The 12832-nt window shown below is 51.5% G+C and overlaps 1 long non-coding RNA gene across 2 annotated transcripts; it reads left to right on the top strand.

The window, feature by feature from the left end:
* The first annotated feature begins 6730 nt into the window (after window positions 1–6730).
* On the top strand, window positions 6731–11757 carry LOC124245809 (uncharacterized). 2 transcript variants are annotated; one of them, XR_006890350.1, is made up of 4 exons: window positions 6731–7167; window positions 7535–7604; window positions 10819–11123; window positions 11602–11757. It is a non-coding gene; the product is annotated as an uncharacterized LOC124245809 (long non-coding RNA). The 2 variants fall into 2 exon arrangements; XR_006890351.1 differs by having other exon boundaries at window positions 7535–7656.
* Window positions 11758–12832: the final 1075 nt, after the last annotated feature.

Genomic DNA, 12832 nt, shown 5'->3' with positions numbered 1-12832 from the left:
TTGACAGACTGGTGAGCCAGGACAGGGCTTGTCCGCGGCCCCTCATCTCGCCAGTGAAGAAGCCAGGAGAAGATCTGAGAGCTACCTGATCCCAGTTCCTTGGCCTGAGGAAAATCCCCTCGGACCTCAGTCTTGAGTATAAAAACCCTTGAAGCAGCTCTGAGGTGAGAGAGGGCGCTGGAGGCAGAGGAAGGGCTGCGTAACACCACCGCGCGCCAGCACCACGGTCTCCTGGTCCGGGCGCATCTCTTGCCTTTGCAGACACGTCTCAATTTGGCCATGTCCACCAGCCTCCTGAGCCCCAGCCTTGTCAATCCCCACACCTCGCCCTGGCTGGGGATTCAAATCCCAAGAAAGAAAGAGGCTATTTAGGTGCAAATATCCCTAATGAATAAAGAGAGGAGGTTCACTTGCCAGATTATTTAAGGCAAGTTGTCTAAGCCATTTCTCTTTAGCCAGCACGTTGGTCTCGGGGCCTGTAAGGGACATGAGCAGCTCTCAAAAGCCTGGCTCCAGAACTCTCCTGGAACCAGAGCCTGTAGGGAGGAATTGACGAGCAAATTACCAATTATTACTGCAAAAACGTCTCCAAACGGGATATGGGGAAAGCTCCTGGGAATAGGCTTATCTGACTAGACTCTTTCCAGCAGACAGATTCTAAACTGGCCATGTCACCAGGGGACTGAGGGTGAGGAAGTGGCCAGATGGCACTGGCGACTCCATGGACATTTCCTGCCTCACTGGGCTCCTCCCTAGCCCCTGCTGGTGGATGTCTGCAGGAGGGCAGCTTGCAATTCCCTGTCTCCACCAAAGCCACCTCTGCCTACCCGGTGCGCTGCCATTGGCCAAGAGTGGTTGGTCAGTGTCCAGGTTGACTAGATGCTGACTGGCCTCGAAGACTGTGTCTTGGTACTTCTCCAGTTTGGCTTTATAACAGGCTGTGATGGAAAGGAAGAATCACAGGGCGGGGCCTCCTTTCCTTGTCTGCCCTTCTCACCTCTGCTCCAGTATCAAAACATTTTGGAGACTCCGCATAACAGCAGCTAGCAATACTTTTATTATCTGTTGTTTGAGGAACACAAAAGGACAAACAGCGATATAAATATGGAAGGCATCCATCTACAGACAGGGCTTGGTATACACGTGGATCCGTGAACTCCCAGCAATAATGCCCCCATTCATCCATGCAGCCAACATTTACTGAGTACTCAGTACGTGCCAGGCCTTGTGTTAGATGCTGGGGCTACAATGAGGAGTAGGACATGGCCCCCGCCTTCTAGGAGTGCGCATGGTCTTTGAGAGAGTTCCTATCACTGGGCTGAAATCAAGGGGTCAGCAGGGCTGGTCTCCCTCTGCAGGCTCCAGGGGAGGATCCTTCCTTGCCTCCTGCAGCTTCCGGAGCCTCCAGGTATTCCTGGGCTTGTGGCTGTGTCACTCCAATCTCTGCCTCCATCTTCCCAAGGCTTTCTCCTCTGCATTTCTCCTCTTCTCAGGACACTTGCCATTGGATTTAGGGCCTACCCGGATAATCCAGGATGATCTGTTCTTGAAATTCTTACCTTAATTACATCTGCAAGGACACTTTTTCCAAGTAAGGTCACATTCACGGGTTCCAGGTGGACATATCTTTTGGGGGCCGCCATTCATCACACTACAGTATGAACATTAGGAGTATAGGGGAGCCCACATGGTCTTCCAGGCTGTTTCCAATGCTTCTCAGAGCTTGCTGCTACTGCTGTGGTGTTTGACCAGGCCCCCCCACTACAGGGCTGATGGGTAGCAGGCAGTCTATACATCACCTGAATTCTGGTGTGTTAGGTACTGGAATCTGCATTGCCTCTGAGCTGGTTATGTCTCTCTGTCAACCACAAAGCTTCCTCAGGAAAGGAAAAAAAGTAAAAGAGAAAGAGAAGAAAAATGTCCCATGCAGAGGAGATAGATAGGTAGATAGATAGATAGATATTCCTCCATTCAGCCACAGAGGTGTTTTCCCAAAGTCCAGTCTGGCTCCTGCCGTCGCGCACAAGCCTTTGATGACTCTCTGGTGCCTGTGAGATGCTGTGTGAGCTGCTAGGTCTGGCCCTCAACATCACATGGACCCAGCCTCCCTCTGCGGCCACCCTCTCCCCAACCCCCCTCCCATCCTCACACAGGTCTGTATCGCAGGCTGGCCCCTTTGCCCCACAGAATATCCTGCCCTCTGCCCCCAGGCCCCTGCTCACTTCATCCTCACCGAGGATACTTTTCCACACCTGCCCACCTTCTTTCCAGCTCTCCAGGCTCAGCTCAAACCCCACTTCCAAGAACCCTTCCCAGCCTCACAGAGCTGAGAATGACTCCCTCCCTCTGCTCTAGTCCCTTCCCTATGGTCCATTCAAGATCATGGTTGGCCTTGTGGACAACTCACTTAACCAGGAGTCTCTTTCGCCCTCCAGGGGATGGAGTTGAACTTGCCCTCTGGTCCCTGACGCCTCACACATGGTAAGACAGGCAATGGATTTTTGTTGGATAGAATTGAAGGCGAGGTGTGCATCTTATTGCTTCCTCCATTGCTTGTTGGCAAGGAAATTAACCAATTCCAAGAGAGGGCATAAAAAGGCAGGAAAATCAACTGAGAGAGAAGAGATCCAGAGTCACCCCACATAGCAGACTCAGGATTTGAAGATCCTGAGTTCTGCCCGGACCTCTCCTGCTACTCCTTCTCTGCAGGCTGCCCAGTCCAGGTGTCTCAGGCATCCCCCTTGTCTTGGAGCAGGGACTTGGGGTTCATTCTGTTAACACCTGAGATGAGTGAAGATATTGCTCAGGTGGCCTCAGGCTTTGCAGATGTCTCCAAAGTCGCCTTCCTGCTTCCTCCTTACTTTAGCCAAGGCTGGACCATTTCCTTTCAGCTCCTCTGGCTGCTGGGAAAGTAAGGCCCCCAAGGCCACGGCTAGATGTCATACCCAAACCCCTGGAGTCTGTCTCCAGAACCTCCCTGATTTAGCCCCCCTTCCCAGGTTCACAGCCCCTGGGGCAGGCCTCCTGAGCCACCCACCTCGCACCTTGCCCATTTAGGGACTTGCTGCCTTTGTCCACAGCTTCTTCTCAGCCCCTCAGCCTCTTCACAGCTGCTCCCATAGGAACATCAGCGCAAGGACTTCATCCTGCCGTCACTTTGGTGTGGGGAGGGGACAGAGCATGAACTCTGACATCAGCCCTGGGTTTGCACCCCAGCTCTGCCTTTCACTAGCTTATGATCTGCTCTGAGCCTCAGTTCCCAGTGAACTCATTCATTCACTTACTCAGTAAAACCAAAAAAACCTTTATGGAGCACCTACTGGGTACCAGGCCTACTATGTGCTATCCATTGGGAGTACAGCAGTGAAAAGGACAGTATCCCTGCCCTCCAGGAGCTCCCTTCTTGATCCTGCAAGGTGCCAGCCATGTAAATAAGCATAATAGAAGGAGACAAAGGATATGATGTTGGGGCCCCATGCTGTGCTCTGATGTGACTGCTGAGCTCCTAAAAATGTCCCACTCGCAAGTGTTATATTATGAAAACATAGCAAAGGGCTAGGGGCTAGAGAATTCTGGACTTGCAATAAAAAACCATTTTTTTCCTGCAAGGATTTTAATAAAAAAGATTTTTTAAAAAATAGTTGTGGGTATACTTAGTTTTCGCAAGCTAAGATAATCAGCTGCTCCAAGTGGACAGAACATACGTGAATACCACCGAGCCCATCCTGAACAGCACAGAAAGCCAAAGTCAAGTTTCTCTACTGCCCAAATACTGCCTGTCCCCAATTTTGAGATAGTGTGATTGATAAGATGCAAATAATTTAATAATAGTTTTTCAGGAAGAAATAAAGAAGAAGCAAAACTCCATTGAAGGTGCCCACGGATAGTGATGAGTACCGCAGTATTACCATGTACAAAAGCATGCTGCTCAGAAAATTCTCTTTGCGGCCCAGCTCCCAACCGCCAGAGGCCAGAGGTGCGGCCAGCCACTCTGCTAGCACAGGCCCCCTCGTCCATCAATCACAGGCGACACTTCCTCCCTCCCACCCCCATAGCCCCACTTCCCACCTCTGATCATGTCATAACCAAGAGGAAGCTGCATAATGCAACTAAAGCGTCCTAGTGCTGCCTTGCTGTCCCATGGGAGTCACAGCAGGAGGAATGCTTGCATGCAAATGGAGGACAAGGGGAAGCAGCAGCCACATCCCTCCGTGCGAGGGCTCCAAGGCCTGGGCCGCAGTGGCAACAGACACTTGAGAGCAGAGGGAGAGAAATATTTAGGAAGTGAATTGACAAGATTGGTTGTTGAGAGGTTGGGGAGAGAAAAGAGAACGGGGGAGTCAGGGGTGTGCCCAGGTTTCTCGCCAGTTACTGAGACATGCGCCCCAGGAGAGAAAACCTGGTATTGGGTTGGGAGCCCCAGGGCTGGATCCACCAAAGGCTCCTGCTTTCCTGTGGGGCCAACTCTGTGGTGTTTTGGGAGGGAACGGGGAGGCTCAGAGGTCTGGGTTAGGCTGGCCCTGTCCCATCCCTCTAGGGCTAGATCCAGAAATGCATCTTCTCTCTCCTGAACCTGCAAAGACCACGTGCTCTTTGTGCCTCTTAAAGCCCTCATCACGACGTTCATTTCTGTAGCCTGCAGTTGATCCAGGCTACTGGCGGGCCCCCCATCAGCAGCCCAGCAAGTGGCCCCCCACTGTGCTGGTCCGCCCAGGGGCAAGGCAGGCCTGTGGTCCCCCCTGTTGGGGCTCCCATCCCGGTTCCTGCGAGGTGGGCCCAGGGGAAGGGCCTGCTTTGTCAGGGTGTGGTAGCAGTGCAATGGGCTCATGCTCTGAGCGCATCTAGGACAGTGCCTGCCTGGCCCTTGCATCTACCAGGGGAAGTGTTACCTTTGCTGCTGGTAATGGTTTCTTCTCCTTTTTCCCTTCTCCTTCCTCTTTTTCCATCCTTCCTCTCCTTGGTATTGTTGCTACCATGTGGCACCGTACGTGTGTTGGTTTCCTGTGACTGCCATAACAAATTATCACAACCTTGGTGACTTAAAACAAAAGAAACGTATTCATTTATGCAGAAATTTATTTATGTATGTATTTATTTATTTCTTCTCTCACAGTTCTGGAGGCCAGAGTCTGAAATCAAGGTGTCGGCAGGGCCGTGCTCCCTCTGAAGACTCCAAGAACCGCCTTTTCCAGCTTCTGGTGGCCCCAGGCATTCCTTGGCTTGTGGCTGTGTCCCTCCAATCTCTGCTTCCATCTTCTTCCCTGTGTGTCTCAGATCTCCTTTTTCCTCTCTCTTATAAGAACCCCTGTTGCTAGATTTAGGGCCAACCTGGATAATCAGAATATCTCATCTTGAGACCCTTAACTTCATTACATCTGCAAAGATCCTTTTACAAATAAGGTCACGTTTACAGATTCCGAGTGGACCTATCTTTTAGGGGGTCAGCACTCAACACACTATAGTATAAATATTAGGATTTCCCATCAACACTAAGATCGCGGGCCACATCACCCGCGTCTTCTCTGGGCCAGGCCTCTGCAGAGCACCCACAGACCTAAGTGCCCACAGCCGGGACAGGAGGCCAGACCACAGCTTAGATCAACTCTCCGGAACTCATGGGGAAAGCGGTCCTGGAGATCAGGTGACCCAACCCCGTCACTAGCCTGGCAGGGGAAAGGGAGGCCCCCAGACGAGGCCTTCCCGGGGTAGGCAGGCTCTTCCCTGAGATCTCCCTCCTGCTGCCTCTCAGCAGGCCTTGAGAGGGCATCTCGTGTGTGCCTGGGCAGTGCTCGCTGCTGGGACAATTGTTACATAAAGCCCCCCTCTCCCTTGTGGTCTCTCCCGGCAGCCGCAGGCGTCATCCTGCTCCTGCTCCTGCTCTCGGGGCTGCCCAGACTTCGATAAGGGGATGCAGAGGGTTCTCCCATTGCCCGACAGCCCAGAGACACACACACTAGCAGGAGGCAGTGGACCCTGAAGCTAAAGTCCTGGGTTCGAGCCCTGACTACCAGGCCTGTTATTTCAGGCCACTTCATTGAGGTAAAATGGCAGCAGTAAGCCTAATCAGGTTGTGAAGCACTTGCGGCGAGGGAAGTGGAAACGTTTTGCAACCTGCAAGGGGCCCTGCAGGAGGCACTCATAGAGATGCAGGGCCACTCCTCCCACCCGCATGGCCTTGGGGCTGGGACTGATCTGTCTCCTGCATTAGATGGCACAAACTGTTGCCCCTCATGCTGGGAAAAGCAAGGACTGAGGAGAAAGCGAGGGCTGCGGGGGAGGACGGTGAGGGGAGGCCCGTGCAAAGCTCAGCCCCCCTCGCACATTTCTAAGAACACAGTGATGAGCCAGAAAAGAGAAAGACCATGTCTTTCACCAAAGGGGGGAGGGGACAACCCAGTGACCAATTTCGGTGATTAGCTGCAAGAAGAGGGCCCTTTATTCCAGGCGTGTGTATGCCTTTTAATTTCCTCTTGTGGGTTCCTGAGGGGGCCCAGTAACCGTGCAATTGGTATTCCTCGCCAGCCTCGGAGGATGTGGACACTCTCTCGGAGATGGCTCCAGGTGGTACGGAGTGCCACCTGCACTCCCAGCTTCCCGATTAGCTGCTCTGCACCAAGCTCCTCGGGGCAGGGGAGGGGAGGCAGCGGACCGGACCGGGTCTGCCCCCGGTTCAGATGGGTCTTCTCCAGGCTGGAGGCAGCAGCAGCCAGGTCCGAGTTGACCTTGGCACCTTCCCTGCTTTGTGCGAGACAAAATAAAAAATGTACAATTGGTGACAAAGGGACATGACCCCCTTAAGCAATTGTAGGCCCAGAAGTTACAAAGCAGGCCAATTAGGGGGCGGTGATTTGCATTACAAGAAGACCCTTTGCTTCATACTAGGAGTTCTCAGTGGGCTGCAATAGGTTGCGCCCCAGGGGGGTTAAAGATTCAATTTACAGAACAGTGATTCGCCCACAACTCTCCCACAGCACGCCCCTTTGTGTAAACGAGTGCATCTGTACTGACTTTTGACCAGCCTCCCAGTCCTGAGATTTGTTGTTTCGCAAACGACACAGGCAGTCCTTACACTAGCTCACACGCACACACGCCTGCTTTGCCGTGCCCTGCCAATTTCTCAAAAACAGAAGATGCGGCTCCTCCCCAGGCTGGCACCTGGCTTTGAAGGTAAACATGGTGGCCAAGTGCCCGGGCCCAGGAAGGGAGGGATGTTGGGGGGCTAAGGGGAGCGTTGGTTGGGTAAGGCCTGAGTTGGTCCCGCTGGGCCACCAGCCATTTGCGGGGCCTATTCCCTCTTTGAGGCCTTTAGTGTCCATGTTTATAGAACAAGGAAAGATTGATACAGTAATTTCCAATGGCACTTCCAGCTTCACCATTCCAGGAGCTCCACTCTGGGGCTGGCTGAGTGGCCCTGGGGATGCCCTGGACCTGTGACGTGGGATAAGGATATTGCCCTGGATAATGCCCAGAATAATGGCAAGGGGGAAAATGAAATATGCTTGTGAAAGTAGTTTAGATATTGTCCCTTTTACAGATGTTGGAGATGCGGCTGATGGCCTGTGTTCCTGTAAAGAAGGGCATCTCAAAGTCACCTGCCGCACCATGTAAGTGCTCAGATGGCCAGGAACCTGCTCGGTGGAACAGCCCAGTGCAGAGGTATTCTAGGGATCAGCTTGGCAAGCTCTGTGAGGTTTCCATTCCAACCAGTGCCCAATGGAAGTACACTCTTTCCCCTACCTCGTGAAATTTAGAGAAAAGTAGAATCCCAAAACACAAAGTTTGAGTTTCACAGAACTTAACTGAACCAAAGTTTGGAATATAGTAGGAGCTTAAGGAAATGACTTGGAAGTGCCCATTAGAAGTTGAGTTTTGAAATGAAAACCAATTGTTCATGCTTGCCCAGGCTCTGCGACTCAACTCGAAAAGCAAGGGTGCTGGAGTCACTGGGATGGGGGGAGGGGATTGTGTTGTCAGCAGCTCTTATGTAACCTTGTGGTGCTGCTGGCTGGAGGCCCCGAAACTTTGACCCCCGCCATTGCTCAAGTTGAGAAGCAGTTCGTACACACCCTAAGGATTCAAGGTGATTTTTAAAAGTTCTGAAATCCAAGCCTCAAGCACAGAGTTGTTCTCAGAGCTAGGAAGTTTGAGGAACTTAAAATGAACTAGGAAAAAAGGCAAAAGAGGAAGAGCTAGAACAGAGAGATGGAGAAGCTCAGAAGAAGGGAGATGGGGAAGGGGAGAGAAGAGAAGAAATGCCAACAGTTCCCGATGATTTTAATTTTCACTTAACAAAGCACCAAGGGGCTGTCATCCATTACACTTCCCCATGCCCCGCTCCGTGACCACAGGTAGGGCCCTCAGGGAGGGAAGAATGTAGAACTCACTTCTTCCGGCCCCAACCAGATCTGCCTACTGCTGTGTGGGCACTAGGGAGGGAAGAGCCCTGACAATTGCCAAGGGCCTCCTCTCTCTGAGGGGAATGGCCAATTTTCACCCCCACCAGAGGGTGAGCGCTGCTCCAAACTCCCCTCCTGGATTGTACTTACCTCAGTGCCACAGGAACCTGGAGTCAGACAGAGGCCACCTCACATCAGCAGGGGCACCTAGGACTCAGTGAAGGAGGCAGTGACAGACTGCAGAAGCCATCGCTCCAGTCTCAGTCGGCAGGTCCTCATGCAGTCCGCAAGGGGCTGAGCATCCCAGCCCCTGGGCTCAGGGACAGGCCATGGCCTCCATGCTCCTAGTCCCTTCCTTGAAGGGTCGGATAAGTCACATGACGAGCCTCAAGCAAGGGACTTTGAGCTGGTGGCTCCCAGCAGCCTCCTGTTCCTGAACCATCATCGTCTCCTCCCGAAGTCCTCCCATCCTCTGCCCCTGCCTGTGCCATCCCTGGGGAAGCTTTGCCAAGAGCAGAGGCGGCCTTCTGCCTCTGTCTGGGTGATGAGAGGACTGGCCTCTGTCCCAGCTTTGCCATTAGCCGACCAATCAGTTTCCCGTGGCTGCTGTAAGAGATTACCACCAACTTAGTGGCTTAAAATAATGTAAATTTACTCTCCTCGTTCTAGGGGGCAGAAGCCCAAAGTTAGTTTCATTTGGCTAAAGTCAAGATGTCAACAAGCTGGCTCCTTCTGGAGGCTCTGAGGGGAGAATCCATTTCCTTGGCCTTTTCCAGCTTCTGGTGGCTGCCTGCATTCCTTGGCTCGTGGCCCCTTCCTCCATCTTCAAAGTGCATCGCTCCAACCTCTGCTTCTGACATCACGTGGCCTTCTCCTCTTCTGTCTGTGTCAAATCTCCCTCAGCTTCCCTCTTATAAGGACACTTGTGATGGCATTTAGGGCCCATCCAGAAAATTCAGGCTAATCTCTCCTCAAGATCCTTTATTTAATCACACCTGCAAAGTCCCCTCTGCCGTATAACATTCACTGGTTGCGGGGATTGGGACATGGACATCTTTGGGGGCCAGTATTCAGCCTCTGACACGAGGTATGGGTCTTTGGGCAGCTAAGTTGCCTCACCTCTCTGAACTTTAGAATTCTCATTTGTACAAAAGGGATGAGGCTCCTGTCCTGCTGACCTCTGGGCTTAATGAGAGGTTCCAGAGAGGTGGTAGAGGTCATGGCTTTTTGTAAAATGTTAAATGAAGACCGGTATAAGTACTGAGGTTCGTTCTTGTTGCCTTTTCTGTGAAACTGAGGTCCCCTCAGTTCAGTCACACACAGCCCAGAAACTCTGCCTCCACAGCCTTCTCCAGGTGTGTCTTGATAGATGCTCTCCAAGTTGAACTTTAGGCAGACTGGCTCCTCCCACCCTGTCACAATGAGTGACAGGGAGAGTGGAAGGTCCTTCGGTGGGTGGCAGCCATTTTGGCTTTGATCCCAGGCACTGTCGAGTGATCATCTCAGTTGGCCAAAGTTTCCCTTCCCACTCTGCTGTGTGGTGGTTCCAGTGAGGCCCACATGTTTATACATCATAAGGATAAAGCCCTAAGCACAGTGGTTGGCACAGAGGAAATGGCACACAATCATTCTTCTCTGAGAAGCAGTTAAAGCAGCCTGTGCTCGTCACCCCTTTGGTACTTCTGGAACCATCCTTTACTTCTTCCATAAGATCACGACCAACAGCCACAGTGGCAAGGCATGAGTACTTCTTGGCGTTGGTGCCATCCTGGCCCTCTGCCATTTGCTGTCCACGGTCACTTTGGTGGATCAGGCCTTACTGTCAGTCTCCGCCGACCAGCCTGACTGGGGGCAGGTCACAGTTTGTCCAGCAGCGGATAGGAGGTAGGCAACGGCTGGCGAAGGCTGTATGGAGACATTGACAAAACACCCTGGGCGCATGGCTTCAGCTGGCTCCTGGGGCTTGGCAGACACCGTGCAGATTAGCAGCAAGCTTTCCAAGGGAAACAGTTGTCTCTACCCAAACCCAGGGGAGTTGCATCTGCTCCCACCTTGGAGGGGCTCAGCTAAGCCTGTGAGAAACTGAGAACAGGAAGACTCTTTCTGAACATGGCCTTCCGACTCCTTCTTCATGCCAGCGTGGAGACGGGATCAGGCCGGGGCAGGGGGGGCGGGGGAAGGCAGGGGAGGGGGGGAGGATTGGTAAGGAGAACTTGGCCATTATTCCCCAAGACAGCCAGGCTGGCAGCTTTCTCTGTGGGTGCTGCCCGTCCCAGTCCTGGTCTCTGACCTTTTCCTGAGGGGCCCTGACATCTACAAAGCACAGCACCATTTCCCAGGGCCTTCTCCAGCCATCTTCATCACTGCGGTGCCCTACAGACCTGAAGAAAGGCAGGACAGTGACACTTTTTCCATTTTACAGGTCGGGAGACGAGCCAGGGGGAATTAACCTGCCCAGATCACACACACGCACATGGAACTGGCAGCAGACTTCCCATGCCCAAACCCAGTCTTTGGATTGTGGTCTAGCACTGTCTGTCTGAATGCAGGAGGCCACACAGCACTGTTGGCTGAAACGTTATCAGCTTATTCTCCTTGTGCATTCTGCATGCGATTCCACGCATACTCATTTCCACTCTAGAGCAGCCCTGTCGTTTGGAAGGCCCGCTCCACGTGATGTGCCCAATTACTTTGATGTCTGAATTAGTCATTCTGTTTCTCTAACAGGTAACTGAAGCTACCTTTTGCGTACTTGTTTGCTTGTTTCTATTGGCTTGATTTTTCTTCTTTATGGACTGTGTAAGCCAACTTGACATCCGTTACAGACCCCAAGTTGGTAGGTGCACACAGTCTTCTGCGTGGTCCGACCCCAATACAGGTATAGACTCTGGAGATAAAAAGACTTACTTCTCTCAAGATTTAGGGGTGGGGAAGCTGCACCCTCCTAGAAAAAACTTAAACATCAATTTGTAGACAACCCGGGGGAGCAGGACACCTTGTGCGGGACTTAATTTGGAGTGGGGGTGTGGTCCTCAGTAATGCAGTAACATAGGAACACAGTCCTGTTTATTCTAGAGTGGCAATTCCAACAATGTGGTCCAGGGACCCCTGAGGGTCCCTGAGACCCTTTCTGGGGCCTACATGACCAAAACTCTTTTGACAATAGTACCAAGATATGTTTCCCTTTTCCCCTCTCCTCACCCAGTTTCGCCGTGGATTTTTCCAGAGACAACACGATGTGATATCACAACAGATTGAATGCAGAAGCAGTTACAAGAATCCAGCTGTCTTCTATTAAGCCTGACATTAAAGAGATTTACAAAAACGTAAAACAATGTCGCTCTTCTTACTAATCGTTTTTGTTTTGGAAAATATAGTTATTTATGTTAACATATAATGGGTTTATTATTTTTATTTTAAAATGAATTAATAAATATTTTAAAGTTCTCTCAGTTTCAATTCCTAAAACTGTAAATATCTATAGAGAGAGGCCTCATGAGCAAGAGCTCTTTGGGCTCCTCAATGATTGTTAGGAGCGTGAAGGGACCCTAAGACCAAAAAGCTTGAGAATTTCTGTCCTAGAGAAACAGGAGGCCCTTCCATTGGACACCTGCGGACACCGTGTAGGGCAGGAAATTGCCCAAGGTCATCCAGTGATTTCTTAGCAGAAATGGGACTTCAATCCATGTCTTCTGAGTGCTCAAGTCTGGATTTCCAGAGTATTTTTATCAAAAGCTTCAGTGGCTCGGCTTTGGGGCAGGGACCTAAATGAATAACGCACCATACTTTCCAGAGCTACCAAATACTTGAGATTCCAGTGAGTCTCAGGGCTTTACCCACAAGGGGATTTCATCCACCTACTACCTTGAAGAATTAGGTGAGGGAGAGAAACTCACCCAGACCATGCATTGAGCCAGTAGCCCAGCAGAACCAGAATAGGCTTCCAACCCCGGTCAGGGCCCCTCCTAGAGACTGTTGCTGCTGCGTGGGAGACTCCGGTCAGCCGAAAGACCCTCCTCGTGACAACAAAAGGTATTAAAATTGGCCAGGACCCATCAGTAGACTCTGAAGACTCTTGAAAAGGCTAAATGCCCCTACATCAGTCCTCTCCCCAGCTCTGTCCACAAGAGATATCAGTTATACCTTACCTCACTGCTCTGATTGCTCCTGCATCCAGGAGTGGGAATTTACCAAAGACCTGCACCTACAACAGTATCTCATGGCATTGAGAATGTCTGAAATCTGCACACGCCAGGTAGCTCCCTTAAATGCCCTTGTTCTTTCATCAATTTCCACACCACCACCATGTAACCTGTGTGCACAGATTGTTAAAAAGTGCTGTCTCCGTGCTCTGTGGGCCCTTCAGTCAAACCTCATTTGATTTTAATAGCACTGAGGCCCTTGTGTTATTCCAGACATCAGACTGTCTGAGCTGC

This window comes from Equus quagga, chromosome 10 (assembly GCF_021613505.1).
Source record: "Equus quagga isolate Etosha38 chromosome 10, UCLA_HA_Equagga_1.0, whole genome shotgun sequence".
NCBI lineage: Eukaryota > Metazoa > Chordata > Mammalia > Perissodactyla > Equidae > Equus > Equus quagga.
Note: the sequence above shows the minus strand (reverse complement) of the source record. Positions and strands in the feature narration are given on the sequence as shown.